General features: G+C 45.5%; 1 long non-coding RNA gene across 2 annotated transcripts; it reads right to left on the bottom strand.

Annotated features, from left to right (window-relative positions):
• Positions 1-3272: 3272 nt before the first annotated feature.
• Positions 3273-6705, bottom strand: LOC120395506. Of its 2 annotated transcripts, none has more exons than XR_005592668.1 (3): positions 6319-6705; positions 5333-5447; positions 3273-3979 (listed from the first exon to the last, which is right to left on the bottom strand). It is a non-coding gene; the product is annotated as an uncharacterized LOC120395506 (long non-coding RNA). The 2 variants fall into 2 exon arrangements; XR_005592669.1 differs by having other exon boundaries at positions 6572-6705.
• Positions 6706-24136: the final 17431 nt, after the last annotated feature.

Raw genomic sequence — 24136 nt, 5'->3', positions numbered from 1 at the left:
GAAGTTTTCAAATCCTCTTCCTCCTTGCTGAATGCCAGTATCACCAAAACCTGTCCTCTGGGTCTCTTCTTGGGTTCCTGTGACCAGCAACAAGCACCCTTCCTTGCTCCTCTAGTCCTAACCAGGAACTGGCCTTCTAAGGCCCAGTAGCTCCTTTCAACTGAGTCTGCTGGGTTCTGATTGGCTGTTTCCCTGCAGTCTTTCTAGGCAAGCCTGAAGAACCCGCCTCTGCTGCTCCTTTCCTGAGGCAGGGTGTAGTAAGACAGCAAGGCCTCCCGCAAGCACCTGCTACACCCCATCATAGCCCAGATTCATCAAAACCACAAAACACACACTTCGTAGGAACAAGCAGGAACCTAGCCCTCAGCAATGCCCAACAGCACCAAGCGTTATGAAGTTATTCAGGCCTAAGCATAGCCCGAGCACTTAGTGAAGCAGCTCCATCATTTGCCCAAATACGGGTAAGAGCATTTAGTGAACCAGCCCCCAGCATTGCCAGGAGTATGCTCAGCCCTATACAAAACCCAAAGGAGAGATGGGCTCATCCCCCAACCAATTTAGGGCCAAATTATCTTCTGGTGTAACTGGGTGCACCTCCATTGATTTCAGTGGAGCTACATCCATTTACACCAACAAAGAATTTGGCCTTAAGAATCCCAGGAGGATGGTACAAGTGTCTTTTGGGGCTCTGGGAGCTGGCCATGCCAGCATAAGAGGTGAGTGCTAAGTGACACTGGGCCTATTTTGCTCTGCAGTGCACCCAAAGAATGAGTCAAGAAAAGACAACTATTAAGTGAGAGGATGTGAATATGAGGGAATTTAGCTGAGAGGGAAAACGGGATTCTGTTATGTCAATATGAAGCCCATTGCAAATTCACTTCATCCATTCGTCACAGAAACACTCCTGATCTTAAAGTATTGGGACAAAAAAATAAATCTGATAAAAAGAGGTTTAAAAAAAAAGATGCAGAGATTGGAGGTTATAGTAGATTATGGCTTCAGTGGCTACTGTGAACTTGATCTGTCACCCCGTAACACATTAGAAGAATAAGAGATGGACCTTTCTCGTCAGCAGCCATGCACAGAAATAGCCAAGGCCAGGGGGTGGCGGAGAAAACAGAGCATCACTGGAGATGCCTGGTATGCATAGGTGGAAGTTATCCATGAAAAATGACAGTCTATCCTGGTATAGTATTGCACCACCCACTTGACATTAATCTCCAGTGAATAGTCTGGAAAAATTGCCATTTACTCTGGATTTAGCCTTCCATCATAAGCAGGTTAGGGAGAATTAGATTTTTATTTTTAAAATCATTTCAATGACTAATATTTATGATTATTTTTAAGCATTTTTTCTTCAATTTTTAATCAGTTTACATATTCACAGTTGCAGGAAATTATGAGGGGAATCAGACAATGGGGTCGGGGGGGTCAGACAATTATTTAATGACAGTAGATGCTAAGATTTAAAAAGTTAAGAGATTATAATTGTTAAAACACAAATTGTTAACATCACTGGTCAAAGCATACAAAGTATCCTTGACTCATACTCGAGTTCCCAAGCAGCATTTTTCTTACTTTGCCTAGCTATACATTTCAATTATCATCGATGGAAATATTTTTTCATTGGTTTGTGTATGTACAGTGGAATCAATGTTTACTGATAAAAATCTAATCCTTTCTAGCCTGCATATAATAATACTAACTCTTACGCAGCACTGTTCATCAGTAGATCTCAAAGCACTTTATACAGGAGGTAGGTATTATTATGCCCATTTTACAGATGGGAAAACTGAGGTGCTGAGAATTGACATTACTTACCCAATGTCGCCCAACAGGCAAGCGCCCAAGTCAGGACTAGAACCCAGATCTCCTGAATCCCATCTAGTGTACTATCCACTCAGCCAGACTACCTCACATATTTACCAATAAGGAGCGCATGCAAAGGCAGCACAAGCCAAAAAAAAAAAAAACAACCTCATAGTACTTATGTGAGGGACTAAGAAAGATTTCTTGGTTCTGTAGTCACTGCCTAAGCCACTAACCCCCAGGGTCCCCCAGAGAAGCTACTGTGAAAGTAGAATGAATTATATTGTAGAAGTAAGAATTGATTAAAGAAATGCTGTATGTATGTATGTAAGGTATGTACCTTTAAGCAGAAATAAATGTTGAAATACAGGTGTCAGGAAAAGAAACATTAAGGCATAAACAATGAGCCCACTTAAGCTAATGGTGAAACATTAACCAGAGATTGGTAAAAGTTAGTAAGGAAATTAACTATGCATGTCTAGCCCAGGTAAACTTATCAGATTCTGCTTCTTTTGTTATCTTGTTAAGTTCCCACCCTTTTATCTGTATAAATAAGATAATGTGAGCACCATGCAAGGCAAAAACTATCTGGGTGTTTTTATTAGCACAGCGCTGTGCTAATAAAATAGAGTGGTCTGACAAACTGAGTCCTGAGACTAACTTTGACACTACTTAACCACTGTACCATAGCTAATGCATGTGAAATATATGGCTACTGATAAGCAAACAGCTTGGACAACTGGCACTTTTCTATGGGAAGTGAAAACCAAGAGGTTATTAGTTTTCAATTTTTTTTTATTTTTATTTATTTACTTATTGGCACATTCTTATGGTCTATAACCAGCTTTGTTTTTAAACTGAACTTGAGGACGGTTCATGACAGCTAGAACAGCAGGTGGCCAAAGATCATTTCATTTTAAAGAGAGTTGACTAATTCTCTCCTGTCACACTTGAAAGCTATTTCAATATCAAACAGAGTGTAACTTTCAGTGACTGCATTACCCTTTGAGCACTTGAACCCTGAGATCGCCTCTCTTCATTTCAGGCAAAGTTCTCTTTACACCTCATGCACAGGGGCGGCTCTAGACCCCAGCGCGCCAAGCAGGCGCTTGGGGCGGCCGTTTCCCAGGGGGGGCGGCATTTGGCTCCGGTTGAGCTCCCGCCGGCATGCCTGCGGCAGGTCCACGGAGCCCGAACAGCGGACCTGCCGCTGGCACGACGGCGGCGGGTCCCATGTGCCCGCGGCTCGGGTTTAGCTCCCGCAGGCTTGCCGGCGGCAGGTCCGCTGGTCCCGGGCTCCGGTGGACCTGCCGCAGGCATGCCGGCAGGAGCTCAACCGGAGCCGCGGGAAGAGGGGACCCGCCGCGGGACCGGGGAAGGGCGGCGCAGCGCTCCGCGCTGCTTGGGGCAGCGTCATTTCTAGAGCCGCCCCTGCTCATGCACAAATTTCATATCATGCTTCTTAGGAGTTTCTGAAACAATCTTGCCCATTTGTATTTTAGGGATTAATCTAGTTGCAAATACAAATGTATCAATTCTCATTTATTCTGCTGAGGGAAATGCAATACGATTTTACAGAGATGTTTTATTTTCACACATGCTACCTAAAGGAGAATGGGAGACATTTGCCATTTTGGCCATGTTGCAGAAAGGGACAATATCAGATCAAGTTTTGTAAAATGTGAAGGAAGTTGAGTAGACTTTGTTTAAACATACAGGGCCTGAGCCCCAGCCCCAGTCTGGCTGCTTAGCAGTATTATGGCAAAAACAAACCAACCTAAAGCCTGTTTAACTAGCCCTTTGAAGCTTCTTCCTATATAGCCACCACCAGAGCATCCTCTCCCTGCTCTCTTCATGACCCTATTAGTCAAGTTGCATTTCCAGGAGAGATGGGACATAGGGAATCTCTATATCCCAGAAATCCCTGGGTGCCAGAGTGGCCTCTGGGAGTTGTGAGCACCCAGCGTATGTTACAGTAGCCATTAGACTGCTTTAGTTTACATCAAGGAAGGTGTAAACAGTTCCTGTAGTCAGAAGGCCTCAGGAACTGAGAGCCACACAGTTGATTTGAAGCCATCTTTGCTTCTGCCATCCACCAGTCTTGTATCAAGCACAGCTTGGCTGGACCAGAAGATCTGGCCACTCCAGTTAAGTCAGTTAAATTCCATTGCTGCTAAAAAAAAAAAAAAAAAAAAAAGTGTAAATGACTGGGAATGAGTCCCCAAAAGTCTAGTTTGTAGGAAGTGTATTGTCTTGGAGAAGGAGATTCAGTGAGAGACAGAAATCCATGAAAATCATGGAGAGAGACAAAGAGGAGTGGGGCACAGGTCCACTGCTCTATCTTGGACCTTGGCTACACTTGCAAATTTGCAGCGCTGCAGCAGGGTGTGAAAACACACCCTCTCCAGCGCTGCAAATTGCAGCGCTGCAAAGTGCCAGTGTGGTCAAAGCCCCAGCGCTGGGAGCGCAGCTCCCAGCGCTGTACATTATTCCCCACAGGGAGGTGGAGTACGGTCAGCACTGGGAGAGCTTTCCCCCAACGCTGGCGCTTTGACTACACTTAGCGCTTCAAAGCGCTGCCACGGCAGCGCTTTGAAGTGCAAGTGTAGCCAAAGCCCACGGTGTTTACCTTTCTGCCACCAACCCCTCCCCACTGGAGAATTGGATTGATCTAAAAACCAGGGTGTCTGAGTGGTAGAAGAAATGAATGAGGCTTCCGTGGTGGCTTTTTCCTTGGGGGAGGGACATTGACTGTCAACCAGCTGGTCCTGTCCCATGCTCTGGCACTGGTTCAACACTCTGAGCTTACCCGTGGGCACCCTGGCCAACCTCCAGAGGAAGATCCTAGAGTTCTTTTGGCTGGGGAAGCACTAGTTCTCTGGGCCTGTCCAGAGCATCCCTCTGAGACAAGGCGGACAGGACCTGATTTGCATTTGCAGTCAGGTCCACATATTGAACTTTCAGGCCCTGCAGAGACTCCTTATGGTGCTCACTATCCAGCATGGAGTATGCTGGCACATGCCTTCCTCTGCCACCTCCAAGCGCTCTGATACAACCAGCAACAGTTTTATCTCCACCTGAGAGGTCTCTCCTAAGATTCTCTGAGCTACCAATTTTTCCATCAGGACCTCCTTAGGACCTGGAAGCTACTCTCTGGGAAGTGGCACGGACCGAGGGATGTGCTTTCCTTGGCTTCCCACCGCCCCCATTGGCCTGGAGCGGCAAACCGCAGCCAGTGGGAGCCGCAATCAGCCGAACCTGCGGATGCGACAGATAAACAAGCTGGCCCGGCCCACCAGGGTGCTTACCCTGGTGAGCTGTGTGCCAGAGGTTGCCAACCCCTCCTCTATTCATTTAGATATCTTCCTAAAAATCTTTACAGTTTAGCCATGGGTCAGGTCAATCTGTGAGTTAATTAACTCTTTCTGGCCCTATGTTACCTTTCAATGAGATATTATATTACACTCATAACGTCACAGATGGCCTAAGCCCAACTGTCCCAGTACCCTCTATAGGTACACACTTTCCAACTCCAGGAACAGATGAAGTAGAGCTCTTCCTGACAACAATCTCCTTCATTCCACAGCCTTATTCATCCCCAGAGCAGATCCATCATTGCAGTGAATGAAGCAGCAGTCCTGTGGAAAAAATAGTGTGAGATCATGTAACGAAAGACTGCATCATAATGCAGTAGCACAATAGGGTCAAATTAAGATTGCACAGACAATCTTAATTCTAGCATTTCTTAACTTTTGAGTGCTTGACTGTGCAGCCTTAAGGATGCTTTGTTAACGTAGGTTTTTGTGAGTAATTTCCTAAGTTTTTAAAGAATCAAACTGATAAAACATAAAATCCATCACGTGGCATCATTTTGACACCCACATGGGTCCTCAGCAGAGTTAGAAGCTTTAGATCCATGGCCCAGAGCTCTACCATTTTCTGCATTTTCATCAATAGTTAGTGCTGAGCACTTCTTATAAGAATTTTGCATAAGCCCCAAGTAGTCTAAGGAAATGTGTATATTTTCAGCTACATCATACTCTAAGTCTTGTAAAGAGCCAAGAGGAAATATATTCATATGCTACTAATGGAAATCAATAGATGCTCTCAAGTTAAAGGACAGACTGTGTCTACCTACAAAACAACAATGTGGTACTTAAAGTAACCCTGCAGTGACAAAGGGGCTAAATAGGCCTATAAATGTCAAAAGCAGATAAACACTGTGCATTTGGCTTAAAAGCAGCTTCTCTGTGAACCATATGGCCCTGGGTAGAGTACTGCTAATAACAGCTCTACGTGAGGTATGTTCAGAACAGAAGTCAACATCCTTCAAGGCCAAACACTGTGGTCTAAAACTGAATTAGACTGACAACAGTCTTGAAGCTAATGGCAGTGTAAATGGAATAGAAATGGCAATGTGAATAAAAATAGTGTACGTGAAGAAATGAGTTAATGCACTCCTGCTAGCCCATCTCCTATGCTCTGCCTTGTGCTATGTAGTGCACTCACCACAAGTTAAGCCCCTTGTATCAGTGTGTGAATATTGCCCGTAGCTTCAGCTCTGTGGCCTCCTGCAGGCCATCTGCCTACCACTGGTCTTCCATGGCTCATCCTTCCAGCCAAGTAACACTCTTCCAGGATCACAAAAAAGTCCAACAAAGTTCAAGTAAACCTCTAAACTAATAAGTCTTCCATCCCTCTCAGTCCCCAGTGAAGTGTTCTAACTGGGCCTACCTCAGAGCCTCCCCCATCAGAACCTGACCTGTTCCTGCAGAGTTCATCCTCTGTCACTTCTTGTGTAGCAGGTTTTCCCTCCACTGCCTCTCCTCCATGGGGTCTCCAACAGCTTCCACTAGGGCTCTACCTACTCCTTCTATGCCTTGGCTCAAGCCTTCCCTCTCCTGAATTTTGAGGTGTTCAAATCTGGAAGGCAGGTGCTGAGGGGGGGAGGGGCCCTGTGGGCTCCACGGGGGAGCATGGCAGCAACATGTCTGGAGCTGCATGGAGACAGACACGCTGGTCTGAGTGGCACGGTAAGGGGGCTGGAGAAGGGGTAGGGAGTTCCAGGGGGCAGTCAAGGGACAGGGAGCAGGGGTGGTTGGATGGGGCAAGGGTTCGGAGGGGCAGTCAGGGGACAGGCAGCAATTGGATAGGCATGGGAGTCCCAGGGGTTTATCAGGGGACAGGTAGGGGTGGGGTCCTGGGGAAGTTGGGGGTCTCAGGAGGGGGCAGTTGGGGACAAGGAGTAGGGAGGCTTAGATAGGGGCTGGGGTCCCAAGGGGCAGTTGGAGCAGGGGTCTTGGGAGGGAGCAATCAGGGGACAAGGAGCAGCAGCATTTAGATAGGGGGTGGGGTCCTGGGGGGCAGTTAGGGGTGGGAGTCCCAGGAGAGGGGTATCAGGGGATAAGGACCAGCGGTGTTAGATAGGGGGTGGGCGTCCTGGGGGGCAGTTGGGGCAGAGGTCTGGGGAGGGGGCAAACAGCGGCCGCATGCCAGGATTCAAACGGCTCTGGGCTGCCCGCAGCCGCGGGGAGCCCTGAGCCCTTTAAATCCTAGCCACGGCTGGGAATCTCTGCGGGCAGCCCAGAGCTCTCTGACTCCCGGCCACGGCTGAGATTTAAAGGGCTCTGGGCTCCCCGCGGCTGGGAGCAGCCCAGAGCCTTTTGATTCCCAGCCGCGGCCGGGATTCAAAGGGCTCTGGGCTGCCCGCAGAGTGCCGTGTGCGGGGGATTTAGAATCCCCTAGCGGGCCGCACAGTGAAGCTCCGCAGGCCGCATGTTGTGCAGGCCTGGTCTACCCTTTCATGAGAAGTGTGATTGCAGCATGCACAGACATACCTGATCTGGCTTTGACCCAGCTAGCGCAAGTACTAACAGCAGTGAATCCATGGCAGCACAAGTTTCAGTGTGGGTTATACAAGCCCACCCGGGACACTGGGTGCTTTGCTTACTAAGGCAGCTAGCTCATGCTGAAATCTGTGCTGCTGCAGTTTCTCTGCTACTGGTAGTCACACTAGCTAGATCAAAGCCAGCTTGATTATGTCTGCAATCACACCTCCAATGGCAGCATACACATACCCTTAATGGAATGGGGTACGCTAAGGGTAACATGGCAACTTTGATTGAGAGACTAACAGTATTGTGAAAGCAGCAAAGAATCTCCTTGTGAAACTGTTTCATATTTTATTTCCTTTTACATTTTTTAACAGCAGCAGACTTTTGAATGAAGAAAAAGCCCATAATAATACATGAAGTATCATACAAGACCTAATAATAATGTATGAATGGAACAATTACACAAAATTACACTATACAAAGTAGCCACTGCCCTCAGCCATTTCAAATGGATAAAAATGCCAAAAGGGACCTAACTCCTCATTACAGAGTAATGACCTGCTAAATTACATTGCAAAAGCACATGCAATCCAGTCATTGACAGGCTTATTCTAACCTGCCTTTAAGGAGTGCTGAGAAATCAGCAAAACCAAAAGCAGCGACCAAGAGTCATGAAACCGAAGAGTTCTACAGGCAATTGTTGGAGCCCAGTGATAGTGCTCCAGAATGCAGTGTGCTGATGATTACAGGAGGTTTCACATTTCATTGCTTATCTCTGGAGAGAGGTTGCTAATAAGAATGTAATGGATGGGTTGAGAGAGACCGAATGAGCACACTGACCGATTAAGTTCTTCTGTGAGAATCTGTTCTTACAAACATTTCACTTCAAGGTTAAAGCAGGAAGAAATACCAGACCTGCTCATCACACTGTTGGAAGTTTCATCTAGTGGTTAGAAGAGGGGACTGGAAGTACCCCTTTTCCGCTCTGCCTCTGCCTCACTTTGTCACTGGGGGCAAATCTCTTAACCTCTCTCTGTCACATATAAAATGGGATAATAATACACACCTACCTCAGCAGGGTGTGGTGGTGTCCTATGAATTACTGCACTAGCGGGTGGCATTTAGCCTGATGTCTGGAGTAGGGACATCATAGAGTGCAGTGCCCCAGATGGAACTCCAGAAAGGTGTGCAAGCAGAGTGTGTGCATGCTGTCCTGTCCCTTGGGTTGCTAGGGAGTAGCCATTTTGTGCCCTTGAGCTCAAGAACGCATAATGAAGTGGAAAAGTCTCCTTGCACCTTCCCCTTTCTGAGTACCCACGCTAGACCCACAGACAAGCTAGCCTTCATGCACTTTGAGATGCTTACATGAGAGTCGGTGCAGAAAAGTATTGTGCATATTAGCAAGTAAACTGTGCCGGTTTAGCTGAGATCAGTAGCTCCAATGCTTATTTCAAAGCTGAAAATTCACCTCATTGATGTATAAAATAATCATTTTAGCTATTCAGAGAGAACTTGGATACTCAGATGAAGGTATGAAATGAAAACCGGAGTCTTGCATAAAACACAGAGCAAATATATTAACAATAATATACTTTTTGGTGTTTTAAAACACCTCTTTGGCTTAGACTAAATTAGCTGCAGAAAGAGACAAAATGAGCATTTGCTGAGGTTTTAGATACTATTACCAGGAAGAAAAAACAGCAGCATGGTCACTGGGAGTCTGAAGGTGTGTCTGTTCTTGCAAGTGTACACAGTTGCATGTGTGTTCTTATGCCATAACCCTCTACTATCCACATCTGAAGCTCTAAAGCATGTTCCTGAAGGACAGTCTGGTGCATGAAAGCTAGAATGCATGAGGGGTGTGGGTATGTGCCTGCCTCCTCTGTGGCATGGCCCGACCCACTCTACAGTGTCATGTGGATGGGGGGTAAGAGGTGTATGCCAGGTCAAGGATATCAATAGTCTGCCGGGGCCATTCCCAAAATGCATTGATCCCTTTGTTGCCTGACCCTTGCCCATAGGTATAAAGATTCCTGACCCCCCTCTTCCAGAGTAGCAGTGACCTGTGCTAAGCACTGAAGAACAGTTTTCTGCTGAAATCTATTGATCAGTACAAGTGATCATGGTCTGAGAGCAGCCAATCAATGTTTGGTCAGAGTATACCATCCTCCATGACTTTGCCCAAATCGACTGGAACATTCACCTGTACCAGGATAGTTCAGAAGACTGGAGGTGGCAGGCATTCACCAGACTCCATACCTGTGCTGGGAATGCATAAAGCACCTCAGGCTCCTGTACTGGAGAAGGAAGGACTAGAATAGTTGCTCTGGTAGGGGCACATGACCTAGCACATGACCCCACTACAGTGAGCTGGACTGGGGCTCTCCAGGGCTGAGAATATAGAACCCAAAGTCACTCGCAACCCCCTCCTCAACTCCATTGACTTTGTCTCATGTCGGGATGCTGAGGAGGGGCTGGGTGAGGATGCAGCAAGAACCTTTGAGGAAGTCCCAGGAGACTCACAGGAAGAAGAGCACATGACTCTGTACCTCTACCTGGTAGACCCCATTGAGGAGCCTGAGGAGGACCCTGAGCTGCAATGGGAACCAGAATCTGAGGCTGGTAAATTAAAATACACTCTCTGGAAATATGCCCTCTTGCTCTGGTAATACATGCCTGAAGCTGAAAATTCTTTATATATATGCTGATAATTAAGTGAGATTACAGACAAAGAAAACAAAAGTAACAACGAGGATACCTGACACCAAGTGTGCCTAAGGACTCCCCCATACTCACCAGTTACCACTGGCAACCATCAAGGCTTAGGAGCAATCATGCACAGCACCTGCTAAGAGCTGTGAGATACAGTGTCAGACAGAATGGTAAGAAAGGAATGTGTGGCGTCCCTCTTAAAACCTTACAGAACTCTTTTTTAATTATTATAATAATTCTTAAGCACTCCCCATAAACCAACCCAAAACAGAGCAGTTATCATGAAACAAAAACATTGTTCAGTGATGACATTACAGAGCATTAAAAGTCTCCACCACACAAAACCAGGGCCAAAGGTGTTATCCTCCCCCAGTTGTCTGCTTTCAGTTAGTACATTCATTGCAGGGGATCAAAACCCACTGAGGTATCTCATGACACAAGTATGCGGCAATGGTCTGTTGAGCTTGTCAAGCAACACCATAGGGTAACGTATCTTGGCACGGTCCCAGTTCACCTTCTGGCTCCCCGCTGTTCCATTATGTGCAAGCATACTGCATCATGAATTTCCCTGGACTGCCGGGAACCAGGAGCCATGTGGACACAGGTGGGGTCAGGTTGCCTATAAAGACTTTGGAAAGTGCTTCTGTCCTGTGCCCACTCACTGTGGAACTATTCCCCTTTAGCCTCACATACGTTTGGCAAAGCACGGCATACCCTTGAATGCTTTCATGAGTCATAGCAGGGGCCATTACCCATATTCTGGCTGTAGCGTCCACAGGAAAGTCCATCAGGTGGGGATAAGCTTTGTCCATGGCCCATTGTGTTCGTTGATGGGCTATTAACTTGCATAGTCCATTTACAATGTGCTGGATGTAAACTACCTTGTGGGTGCTACCCAGGAACAAGCACATTTTAAATACAGGCACATAGTCAATATTCATAACTTCAAATACTAAAATGATACATGCATACAAATAGGACAGTCATATTCAGCAAACCATAACTTTTCTGTTGACACCTTACATGACATACTTTTAAAAAGATTTGTTGCACTTATATAACAACGGTAGCAACAATGATCTACATGATCATATTTTAATCATACAACGTCACACTCCAATCACCTGAGCACACTGGCATCAAGGACCTTTTCCATGTGTCCAACATTTGTGTTCATGTATTGACCCCTAAGGTCCATTAAATCTTGGAGAACCAGTGACTAGTAACCTTTGGATTCACATATTCATGGATCTCTTTCAGTGGGGATGTATAGGGATGTGTGTTCTGTTGATGGCCCCAGCACAGTTTGGAAAACTCAGGCTCTGAAAACCTGCTATAATTTCAGGCACTTGAGTAATGCCAACCACCCGTGGATAGATTACAATATTGATGGTCTGGCAACCACCATCCCGACACTTGACTTCCCAGCCCTGAATTTGTTGGCAACAGATCGGTAGCTATCAAGTGTTGCCAGCTTCCAAAAGGCAATAGCCACCTGCTTCTGTACTGTTATGGGTTTCCAAAATTGAGTGGTTTGGCACTGAAGGGTTGGTGCAAGATCCATGCATAACTCAGTTAAGGTCTGCTTCCTCATTCTGAAGTTCTGCAGCTAGTGGTCATCATTGTAAGTTTCTAGGATGATGTGGTCCCACCACACTGTGCTCATTATCCAGGACCAGAAGTGGAGGTCCACCCATGGACATACCACTGCAAACCTGGCATTCAGAACATCTGTTCCATGGGTCCCAAGTGGATTGTCATTCCCCCCTCTAGATCAGCCATCTTTGCCATCTGACAGCGCCCTGGACCAATTCGGTCCTGTATCTGTTACTGCATCACATGAACATTTGTCCTATGAGGAGAAGCAGAACCACATCTTCATGGACTTGCTCCAGGACTCCAACACAGTTTGGAAGAAGAGAAAGAGAAGTGGGAGCTGCCATCATCATATGCATGGAGGCAGCGCACAGTTCCAGCAACATGCAGTAAGGTGGTTCCTAGAGTGTCTCTGGTGTCACACAGGACCCTGAGATATCGTCCCTGAAATTTTACCTTGAACATCGCATACTGAAAAGGGGCAATGTGGACACAAGTATATGCCTGTGCACAGCATGGACACTCAGCGTGGATCCAGGGTACATGCTTTAGCAGTACATGCAATGTAACTGTGTACACTTGCAAGTGTAGCCGTAGCCTGAGGATGGAAAGCATATGATGAGGGCAAACAGCTAACTAACTCTGACACAATGAAAAAGTGTGTGGCAGTGCAGAGCACTGTGTAGAAATTGGTAAGAGAAAAAAGCCATTCTGACTGAGCAGCATGATGATCAGCAGTGGAAGCAACCCCTGAGTCTCAATGGGATGTCAAAGCTTATTGCAGGCTTCCTGTCAAATATAGTGCAACACTGCACAGTGCCAGCACCTGGAAACTCTGTAGACCATTGAGGAGGGAGTCCCCCATGGCCTTGTTGGAAAATTGAAAATCGGAGTCTGAGTTTTAAAAGGTCTCCAGGGGGATTGCGTAGGCTCCAAATAGCATTTTAAAAATAAAATAATGCTTTTAAGTGTTCGTATGTGGCCAGAAAGAACTCAAAATGTCATTTGCAAAGCTAGGGGAACAATGGAGCACTGCAAAGTTCCTGCCATTCTTCTTCAGGATAGACCCACTATTAAAGTGACAGTAGTTGTACCATCAAGCAGCAAAGTCAAGATTCAGCACAGGAGATGAAAAAATGGTGAATGGGGGATTTTTCATGTGACCGTTTTTCATAGCAGAGTGCTGGATTTTCTCAACTAGAAGACATTCTAGCTCCTGCTATAAAGGAAACTTCTACCTTAATAACTGGGACACAAAGGATCCATGCCTTTGTGTGTCTGTGTAGGAAAAGTGTCTGCATGCACCCAGATACATAGATAATATTAACATATGTGAGCAGAAAGGCATGACTAAATTTGTTGTACACCAACTGTAACGCTCACCTAACTCTGGGTGTTCCAGGGCACGGCTAATTAGGTACATTCATTTTCCTAAAATTTTCAAGCCCGTATAGCTATACAAACAAGCCGAGTAAGGTGCCTAATCTTAATTGTGCACAGACAGCAATGAGTGAAGAGGGAGCAGGTTTGTAAATCACTACTAAAGGAAGATTAAAAAGCTGCTCCAAGACAGGACATACAGATACCACAGCTGGGATTAGGGGAGCTGGTAGCTGCAAGCAAAGGGAGAAATGCTGAATTTGTTTGTCCCTAAACAAAAGAAAAAGAAAAGGCAGATGTCAGTATCAGAACAGAATAAATAAGCAATTTTGACCGAATGAACCTCTGTATTGACTCCCTAAACACTATGTCGGAGAAAAACTCAGTTCTCGCTTTTTCTTTGGGTGCAGCAAAATCAAATACTTTATTATTTCTCTAGTAATTACAATAGAGGGAGAGAGTGCCCTAGGACACAGGTTCGCCCCTGTCCCGGACAGGTCTCTCAACTGGTAAACAATTACAGCAAGCATTTATACCTTTGTTACAGACTATAACTAGCAATAATACAGACGATAATGAGCAACAACTGCATTTTGTTTATACATAAGCCATCCTGCTATCTTATTTTTCTCACTCCTAGAAGACACCAGTCTGCATATTTGGTTATCAGTTACAAGGTCGTAATAACTTTTTACACAGTTCTTTTCCTCTCGCCTCACACTATCCTTGCTTCTACAAGTCTCACGTCATTAGGGTTACAGCTGGCCTAACTCTTGCTAACTGACTGACATGCATTAAAATCCCCTTCAAATCCTTGTTAATTCTTTCCCTACTTCCACAACTATTGTAATAATCTTTCTACAAAATATGCCTTGTGAGTTATCATTTGAAAACTAACAATTTACTGGTCACTAGTATCATGGTGAAATGTATGTAGTAACCATATATGTAAAGTTATGAACGTAAACTGAAATTATGATGGAAATATGGTTACCAGACAAGTCTGGGGCATATACAAACCTGTTTCTCAAAGACAAAGGACATGCAGACACCTCTAACCAGGTGTCATCAAAGTTGATGGGCAACCACCTGTCTGAAGGGCAACCAAGTAGCCTTCTTTGGCGAAGAAGTGGGGGCAGAAACAGGCTGAGCTACATTTTAGCAAGCAGGCATTTGAATTTGGGAGAGATCCTGACCTGAAGTTTGGTCAGCCCTGTTGTTGGCAGCATGTGGTAAGAATTTGATCTTGAACCAAGTCTACGTTTTTGTTAAGTTTTTGCACTAGAAAGCGTTTTATCTTTATTTCTTTTGAGACCATATGTGCCTTATACTTGTACTCACTTAAAATCTATCTCTGTAGCTAAATAAACTTGTTTTATTCTTTAATTAAAACTAATCAACTGTTGCATTCAAACTGAATTGTTTGGATAACTCCATTTAAAGTAACAAACTGTTGGATATTGTTCCCTCACTGGGGCAATGGACTTTTAATATCTGAACTATCCAGGAGAGGGCCGGACACAACTGCAGAACACAATAATTGCAGGATACCATTTTTGGGAGGAAATTTGGGACTAGGTGTAGATATTTTGCCGCTATCCTTAGGACTATCGAGTATACTGGTTTTCCAAGGTAATGACAGGACCAACAGTAAACTCTGAGAGTTTTATACCCATCTGTCTTGGGTATTGTAAACTGCACATTCATGCCCTTGGGGCCATCCAAAAAAAGTGAGGCTACTTGCAAAAAATGTCAATCCCTCACTCCACCAGTATGATGCTAGTGTGCTATGTTAAACTATTTCAGTGAGTGGTGTTGCGCTCCGGCATGCCAGCTTGCAACATTTGTTTGGGGGCCCACTAAAATGGGCCCCCCATGCAAACTACCCCTTTTGCCTCCCCTGCACACAGGTGGCTGTGCCCCTGCCAACAGTACACACAGGGCATAACGTGCATACGACTGCAGGCACCACGGTCACTGTGAGTGGGTTTTTTTCTGGCACACCAGACCCCCTAAATGTCTGGTAGCATGCTGTGTACCACAAACTTGGAGGCAAGCAGTGTCGATGCTCCAAACACTAGGTTGTCCAGGCTCTAGCCCGGTGGGTGCCCGTTAATCTTCACAGAATCCAAATAACAGGATTATCTTCCTATGGCTTCCAGACAGTAAAAGATGCAAATACGCTCAGTACAATAACTTTAACAGTTATAATAAAAGATCAACTCAACCATTCCTGATTTAGCCTCTAGGGGCAGACCCCATAGTCGAGTATAAGGGTAACAATGTCTCATTGTGAACCCTCTAGACCATCCTCCTGCCATGCACATGTATATTTGTCACACACCTACATGCAGGCCCTCACCCTGCATCCCAACTACCGCTGGCACCTAACAGCAGGTTGCTTCCCTGACTGGGTTTTAGCTTCTGAGTCCCTACTCTGAGGTTGCACGGCCTTCTTTCTGCAGCTCTCTCACACGCTGCTGTCTCCAATCAGCTCTTTCCTGCTTGCATAGAGGGTCTGGCATAATACCTGGCCTGATGTACCCTAGAGATTATGGAGTCCTCATTGGATAGATATTGAATTGGGTAATGCTTGTCCTCTACTGGTTAGGCTTTGCCAGCAGAGTTTGATACCGTTTCCCTTAAGATTTTGTTGAGTTGTTTGCAACCACTATTGGAGTTGATGGCGTGCCATTGCCTGGCTCCATTCAGGGGCAGCTCCAGGCACCAGCGCACCAAGCGCGTGCCTGGGGCGGCAAGCCGCAGGGGGCAGCCTGCTGGTCGCCGTGAGGGCGGCAGTGAGGCTGCCTTCGGCAGCATGCCTGTGGGAGGTCTGCCAGTCCCACGGCTTCAGCGGCAATTCAGCAGCGGGTACGCTGAAGGCACGGCACCGGCGGACCTCCCACAGGCATGCTGCTGAATCCGGGTTATCAGCAGACCTCCCACAGGCATGCTGCTGAATCCGGGTTATCAGCAGACCTCCCACAGGCATGCCGCCGAAAGCCACCTGACTGCCGTGCTTGGGGCGGCAAAATACATAGACTTCATTCCTGACTCCATTTCTGTTTCTCTGAGAGCACCCAAAGGGTGTTTATGGACAATTATTCCTATGCTCCCAAGGGCTCTCTCTCTTGGGGCGTGTCATAGGGATCTAGCTGGTCACTTTTCTTGTTCCATGTGTATACAAGGCTGCTAGGAGAGTTCTTGAGGAGACTTTGGATTCAGTCAGGGCTTAATTTATGCCAGGGCTTGGCAGTTCATAGCCCCGACCCCTCCGGGCCTGGCAGTTCATAGCCCCGGCACCTCCAGGCTTGGCAGTTCATAGCCCTGGCACCTCCAGGCTTGGCAGTTCATAGCCCCGACCCCTCCGGGCTTGGCAGTTCATAGTCCCGGCCCCTCCGGGCTTGGCAGTTCATAGCCCTGGCACCTCCAGGCTTGGCAGTTCATAGCCCTGGCTCCTCCAGTCTTGGCAGTTCATAGCCCTGGCACCTCCAGGCTTGCTGCATCAGTTATGAAAGTAAAAAAAATTGCTTGAGCCCCAGCACCTAATTGCTTGAGCCCCGGCACCTCTTTCATTATGAATTAAGCACTGGATTCAGTTTGTTTGTTATGCTGATGACACCTGGTTCTACATCTCCAGTCATGTCTGGCACAGCGAGAACAGTGGAATGAATTACCCAGTATCCAGATGATCTTGAGGCTTGTATGAGAGCTAGTCAGATGTGACTCAAACCAGGCAAGCCTGAGATACTGTTGGTGGGCTGGGGAAAGCAGCTGGGAGAGCTGAAGGAATTTGTATTGGTGAAATTCAATTTTAACCTATGAAGCTGTAAATGGCTGGGACCTGGTTACCTGAGCTATTGCCTCTCCCCCCATGACACACTGCCACAACTGAGATCAGCAGAGATGCTTGAACTGGAGCTCTCTCAATATAAATGAGAATGATCTTCTGGCAGGATGTCCTGTGGGAGAAGCCCTAGGGTTAGGAACTAGTTCTCCAGCTTGATCTATCAGAGCCCAGATTTGTTAACCTTCCAGCCAGGAGTAGCACTAGCATTTTGCCAGCCAGGGCAGAAAATGTTTTCATCACACGCCATACACACACACATGGCTGCCCCATTGGGAGTGGACAAAAAAATAATAAAGCCGGACAATCAGGAGCAGAGCAACTTCCCCACTTGCTCACCCCTAGGACTGGTCCTGCTTCCCACCATGCTGCAAAGCCCATCTATTTTCTCTGTTCTTGAGGAGGACATGGGCTGAGATGGAAATATTTATGGGTACTTCTATTTTTGGTTTGTGATTTATTAGTTAAAGGGACAGGCGCCTAGAACACAGGATGAGCACCTATAAGAACGTTTTAGAAATGTGAAGAAATAAGAATTAAATAAAGCATAGGAGAATTATCTGTACTGTATAAAGCAGTGGTGCCCAAATTATTCCTCTCATACCCCCCATCCCTACCAGTAATGGTATGTGTCTGCATCCTGTCCCCCCAGACTGGGAGCGGAGTGATGTCTGGCCCAGGGCCCATGGCTGGGAACGGAACTGCGGCCAGAAAGCGGAGTCTGGGAGGGCAGGGTCCAACGGCCAAGATCAGGGGCCAGAACGGAGCTAGGAGCAGAGCAGGGCTGGATGGCACTCCCTTCCCCCATCCCCCAGTGGGGGCTGGCCCAGGCCCTGCTGCACATCCCTGTCCGGAGGTTCCTCTGCACCCCCCCTAGGGCACTACTGGTATAAAGCATTTCCAGTATGAGATGCTGATAGTCCCAGCTTTCTTGTGAAGTCACTACCCTCTCAGCAACTTGTCACGCGCTGGATAACATTTCAAGCTGGATAGCGGGTGGAATGGAATTTCAGAACAAGCTTTTCTTATCAAGTCCCTAACCAATTTACTGACACTCATTTTTAGAATTTCAGTTAAAAGGACTGTCTTGTTAGAGCATCACTTCTCTGAGAGCCAAGATTTATCAAATCCCAGTTGCCCTGGTTGAAGGTGAAAGGTTGATAAATTAGGCTGTCACATAGCGGCTTCATGATATTTACTGACATAGAAGAAGAAACTAAACAAGGACTTAATTCCAAGAGACTCATTTACACCATGCCTAGTGCTGCACCCTTCCTCTTACATGAACATGGCCTCGACAATCAATCAATACAGCTTAATGTAATTTCTGTCCTTGTATAAAAGTTTCTTCTTCCAAGAGGACTATTCCTTCTCTCAGCGAGCTTCCTCTTCCTCAGAGATAGCCTCACCTTGTTCCCTATAGCCTTTTCCTTCTCCCTGACATCCCCAAACTTTTTGCAGCAGCTAACATCTCCATCTTGGAAGAACATTTGCTTCTCACTAAAAACCTAGTTCTCCTACCAGGAAGGTATTTTCCTTTTTGTGAAAGCATCTTCTGCCTCCTGGAAGGCTCCTTCATCTTTCTTTAAAGTTCTTTGCTCCTCCCAGAAAGCCTTGTATTCCTGGAAGGCTTTGATATTGTCCTGGAGAGGTTTCATTTCCCTCCAGAAGCTCTTTTTCTTCTTACAAAAGGCTTTGATCTTTTCTGGGAAAGCTGTAGACTTTTCCCCAAAACCTTTCATTTTTTCATGGAAAATTTTCATTCTTTCCTGGGAAATGTTCATCTTCTCCTGGAAAGCCTTAATCTTAGGATTACCAGATAGCAACAGTGAAAAAACGGGACAGGGGGTGGCAGGTAATAGGCACCTATATAAGAAAAAGTCCCAAAAACCGGGACTGTTCCTTTAAAAATGGGACATCTGGTCACCCTACTTAATCTCCTCCTGGAAGGACATAATTTTCTCATGCATCTTCTTGTTGGCCTGTTTCTTGCAGGAGACAGAAGCCAGCAGAAGCCAGAAGTAGCTTATCTTTCTCTCCTGCTTGTAGATAAGTATCTTTATACTTAGCTGGGCAATGCATGGAGTCATAAACCAAGTTTGCCCAGTTCAGTCTTGGGGTCTAGCAGTTAGAAAGAGGATATGAAAGTTATTTGTGAAGAAATGAACTCCTGCATACAAATTATAGAAAGATATTCCACTAGAAACACACTATATACATAGGATGGTGGTAAATATGGTGGGGTGGAGTTTACAGAGATGCTCACTCAGGGCCACTAGCTAGATGTCACAGAACACAACTCAAACACACACAGCTTTAGTTATGAATTTCAGAGGAAAGAACACAACTTCATTAGACATTTAAAACAGCAGGAATAAATCTAAGTTATCCCACGAATATGGTACATTCTGAATTAAAATCTGTATAAAGCAAAGTAATGCTATAGTAAGACAGTAAAAGTTTATATTATTATTCATTCTCTTTTTATAAAAAAAACACTGTAACTGAATCGTCATATTTCAATTTCTATGCGCCAAACATGGCTGTATGCTTACAATATACACGCTAATTCTTACTCTGTGGGTCTAAAACAATGTAAATAAAGATTGCGTTTCTTTTAACATTTTATGTCTTTAGCTTCAAAATGCATGATATCATTAAAATGTAGTAAACATATTTAGGCAGCATCAAAACTATAAAATTTGTGACACATTAAAGGGAGAAAAACTCTCTCGGACCTACACAAGTGACGCCCTAGAAATAATCTAGAGGACATCTGATATACCTTAGTGATAGGTGTTATTTCATAAAGTGTAACATCGGTGGCACTATAAAGTGTGACTTCTGTAGTGGTGGTGATAAGGGCGCTGATCCAGCAACGAATTTAAGAGTATGTTGATTTCAGGCAAACAAGTAGGCCCAAGCATGTGCTTAAATGCTTTGCTGGATTGAGGCTTAGCGTGGGATGAATATGTGTTCAGGGGAGTGAGTTCAAGGTGGGCAGCCCAGAATGGCTTTTTGATCACCCAGTCTCGTTCCTGGTGCTGAATGAAAGGCTTCTTTTGATGGCAACCTGGGACAGGCTCCAGAGCTAAAATGGACACTTCGACCACAATCCCTGCTGAGGCACTCAAGGCCTAATCCAAAACCCATTGAAGTCGATAGGACTTGTTCCTTTGAATTTAAAGGATTTTGCTTCAAGCCCTCAGTTTACATTTTGGATTATGACTCCTTGGTATGGAATATTACATGACTGAGGCCTAGATCTTTCTGGTTGACATTTTGCTGTATTTATTTCAATTTTTAAGCAAAATTTTAACATTTTCAGCTTTGTAATTAGATACATTAAATTAAACACTCCTGATTAAACAAACTTAATTACTTTTATATTTCCATAAATAAAATAATGAGCTAATTTTTCATCACCACTCACCCTCTGGAGTCATTACAATTTATGTCAGCCCTGTGTTTTTGAATGATGACTTTGCCACAGTCAGTATGAAACCATAATTAATAGCAATTTAATCAAGACAACTTTGGAAAATGTAGAAAATTCTGGCACAAAGTTTTATCATCAGATGAAACACAAATTATTATACTCTACTTGGATAGTTTATATATGTGGCAGAGAAAGAGATGGCATAAGAGACGAGATCCTTGTTCCTATTGTTCACAGGGATGACTAAAGATGTCGACAAGATCTCTTTCAGTCATGGCATTGGGCTTATTTTTTTAACTTTGGCATGGCTCTGAGCAAGGGGCAGTGCTTATGTTGCAGTAGTTCACGACACAGTACTCACTTACTTTTGTGGCATGGACTCAACTTAGCCCATGTGAAGGGAGTCTTAGGCTATGTCTACACTGGCACCAATACTCGGTTACTGGACCATGTACATGCTTGTTCATGCTCCCCATACCTGCACCAAGAGTCCACATTATATTGTATACCCACATCCACACAGTCACTGTTGTTAGGGGCAGTAGCCCAGGGATCTGTGCATCGCAAGGAGACACTCTTAGGATTTGCTTTGCTCTGTGTTGTTGGTACTGTCCCCTGCCTTCACACATTTGCCATTGGCAGTTCCTAATCATGCCCCCTTCACTGTTATTCCCTGTCAAACTGAGTGGAAGACATGGAGTGATGGGATGATGATCTTGTTCTGGTCCTGCTCCTTATTGTGGGCTAAATGGTTATGCAGTGAAATAACCAATTGGTGAGATGTTGGATGAAATTTGGGCAGAACATTAAAGACAGATGACCTGGAGGGTCAATGACAATTCATTCAGCTCAGGTGGTACAGATATGGTGAAAGCCAGTATTGCCATGATATGCCCTTGGGTGGAACATTGCTCCTGGTACCAACATGGTCTCTTGTAAACCACTTTGAGGTCGGAAAGTCCACCGTCAGGCCTATGGTTATGCAAGTTTGTGAGGCAATTAACACTGTGAGCTACCCATGGGTGGTTACCATCAAAAATGTTCCAGAAATAATAGTTGGATTTCAGAGAATGGGGTTTCTGAACTGTGCAGGGGCCATCAGTGAACCCATATCCCAGTACTTTACCCACCATGAGGGACAAGTGAATAGGTGAACTGAAATGGTTACAATCAACTTATTCTTCAAGGCTTGGTGGACCACAGAGGCAGATTAGTGAATACAAACATGGAAAACACTGGATAGGTTCATGAGGCTAGGATGCTGAGGAGATCAGGATTGTACCTGAAAGGGGAAGAAGGGATTTTATTCCCCAGAAATGATATTGTTCTGTATAGTCTGTCTGTGCTAAATGTTATTTACCCCACACACCTGCTCCTAACTTTGCTCATGAAACCATACCCTGAGACCAATGACCCTTGAAAAATGGAATTCAGTTACTAACTCAATAACTTCTGAATGGTTGTGGGGGTGCACGTTTGATAGACTGAAATCTCATGGGCACTGCCTACACACCCCTCTGGCTGCCAATATGGCAAACGCTGTGCTTATAATCACCCACTGCACATTCCATAGTCTTTGTGAGGGTGAAGGGGAGGGATTCAGGCGTAAGTGGACACAGGACAAGTCTGGTTTACAAACGCTTCACAGACAGTCAGATAACACCCACATGCACACGCGTCATGGCTGCCAGTGAGCAAGGGAAATCAGGGACGCCATATGTGCACTTATCTTGGCACAGCAGAGAGGCAGAAGATGACTAAGGGACACCTTCACACCCTGTGCAGCTGCTGGAAAAGCACATGAGGGAACATTAACATATATTTGTGGGGCTACATAGCTTTGTGAGAAGTTTTTTTCCCCAGTAGCTATAAGATTACTAGCCATCCGTGCCTGTGACAGTGCACCCACTGAAGACAATGATAACAGGGCACCTCAACTGAGTTCTCTCTGTAGGGTTGTGTCTGTGCTGTGGAGGGTGGCAGCCAAGTAGTAATGCAGTCATTGTGCAATGCTTTCGTCTTCACTGTTCACATTTCTTTACTTCTCTGCTAATGACAGAACTCAATCTCTGTTAACAACCTTATCAACATTTTCTTGGGAGGGGGGTATGCAGCCATTCTTTTTTATTTTAAACCATTCACTGTCAGTGGTGCAAACTGCATTTAGCAGCTGTTATGGAGCACTAGTCCCTGATATGGTTGAAACTGGTCAGGGTTTGTGGGGGGAGGGTCGTTTAATCACAGAGTAGTGGCAGATGTAGAAAATTGAAATTCCAATGACAATGACTACATGTGAACTAAGCCATAAAGACGTTCACCTACCGCTTTTCTGTGTTGCAGAGTTTTGCTGTGTTGTAAACCAGTAGTGCTTTCCGTAAGCACACAACTCTAACTGCACTTTCCCCATCCCTCCTGTGTATCCTTGGGACTTGCGATATTTCTGAACCTGAGCTGGTGATGCAGGAGCAGGGGGGGGAACAGACGGAAAAGTGTTTTTGGTATCATGGCACCAGACAATGATACACCATTCAATTTCATGTGCTATGAATTATGGGGCCTAATCCCAAACCTGAAAACAGCTTCACTTCATTATACTTTGGAAGTAGTCAAGGAAGTCACAAGTCAAGGAAACTATAACATTTATTAAAAGTACTTGATGGAACATGTAATTAAAACTCTTTAAAAAATAAACGTAAACCAACAATATTTAAAACATCAAGGGAACAAATCTGTGAACACTGGCCAAATGTTAATGTCTCAGCATCCATCTCCTTGTCCTCCCTCTGACAAGGGAGAATGGGGGTGGGGAATGCTTATGGGGAGAACAGGGGACATCTCCAGCAATGGATTGGGGCGGGCACTTGGTGGGTTTCCAGGACTTTTGCAGGCTCATCATTCCCCTCCTAGATGCTCAGGAGGGTCCCCCTGGGACAGATTTTGGGTACCAGTGGAGGGTGTGGTCCTACGAATTGTGCAGGCTCCATGTCCCCCACCTGGTCACTTGGAGGGAGGGGTACCAAAAAGAAGATCCTCTGGCTCAGCAGTACCCTGGGTGGCAGCCAGAGGAAGTGGTGGTGATGGTTCATGGACAGGATCAGTGTCCCCTGAATTCATTTGGCCACTTGTTCTATCAGCTTTCCCCTTAGGGAATGCTCTCATTGCCTATGGCCTGCCCCCTGCTCCATGAACCAGTTCATCAGTGTCTCTTCCTGCTAAGAGTCCACTCTTTCCATGCACTGAGGAACTCAAACTTTTCCTTGTTCCTCCTGTCCATGCCAATGATAAGCTCTTCCACTGTCCTTCTCTATCTGCCTCTGCTGTCTCTGGGGGGGCAGCTCCTGCCCTCCTTATGGAATAGTTTTCTTCTCAGGAGCAGAAGATCCTGCCAATTCAAAGAGAAGAGTAGCTTTATATATTTTTTCCTTTAGAAGAAATTCTCCCACATAACTTAACTGTGCTGTAGAAGGCCACAATTTTTATACTTTTCAGCGTTCCACAAATGCAACTGTTAGACTATCC

This window comes from Mauremys reevesii, linkage group 1, assembly GCF_016161935.1.
Source record: "Mauremys reevesii isolate NIE-2019 linkage group 1, ASM1616193v1, whole genome shotgun sequence".
NCBI classification, from domain to species: Eukaryota; Metazoa; Chordata; order Testudines; family Geoemydidae; genus Mauremys; species Mauremys reevesii.
Note: the sequence above shows the minus strand (reverse complement) of the source record. Positions and strands in the feature narration are given on the sequence as shown.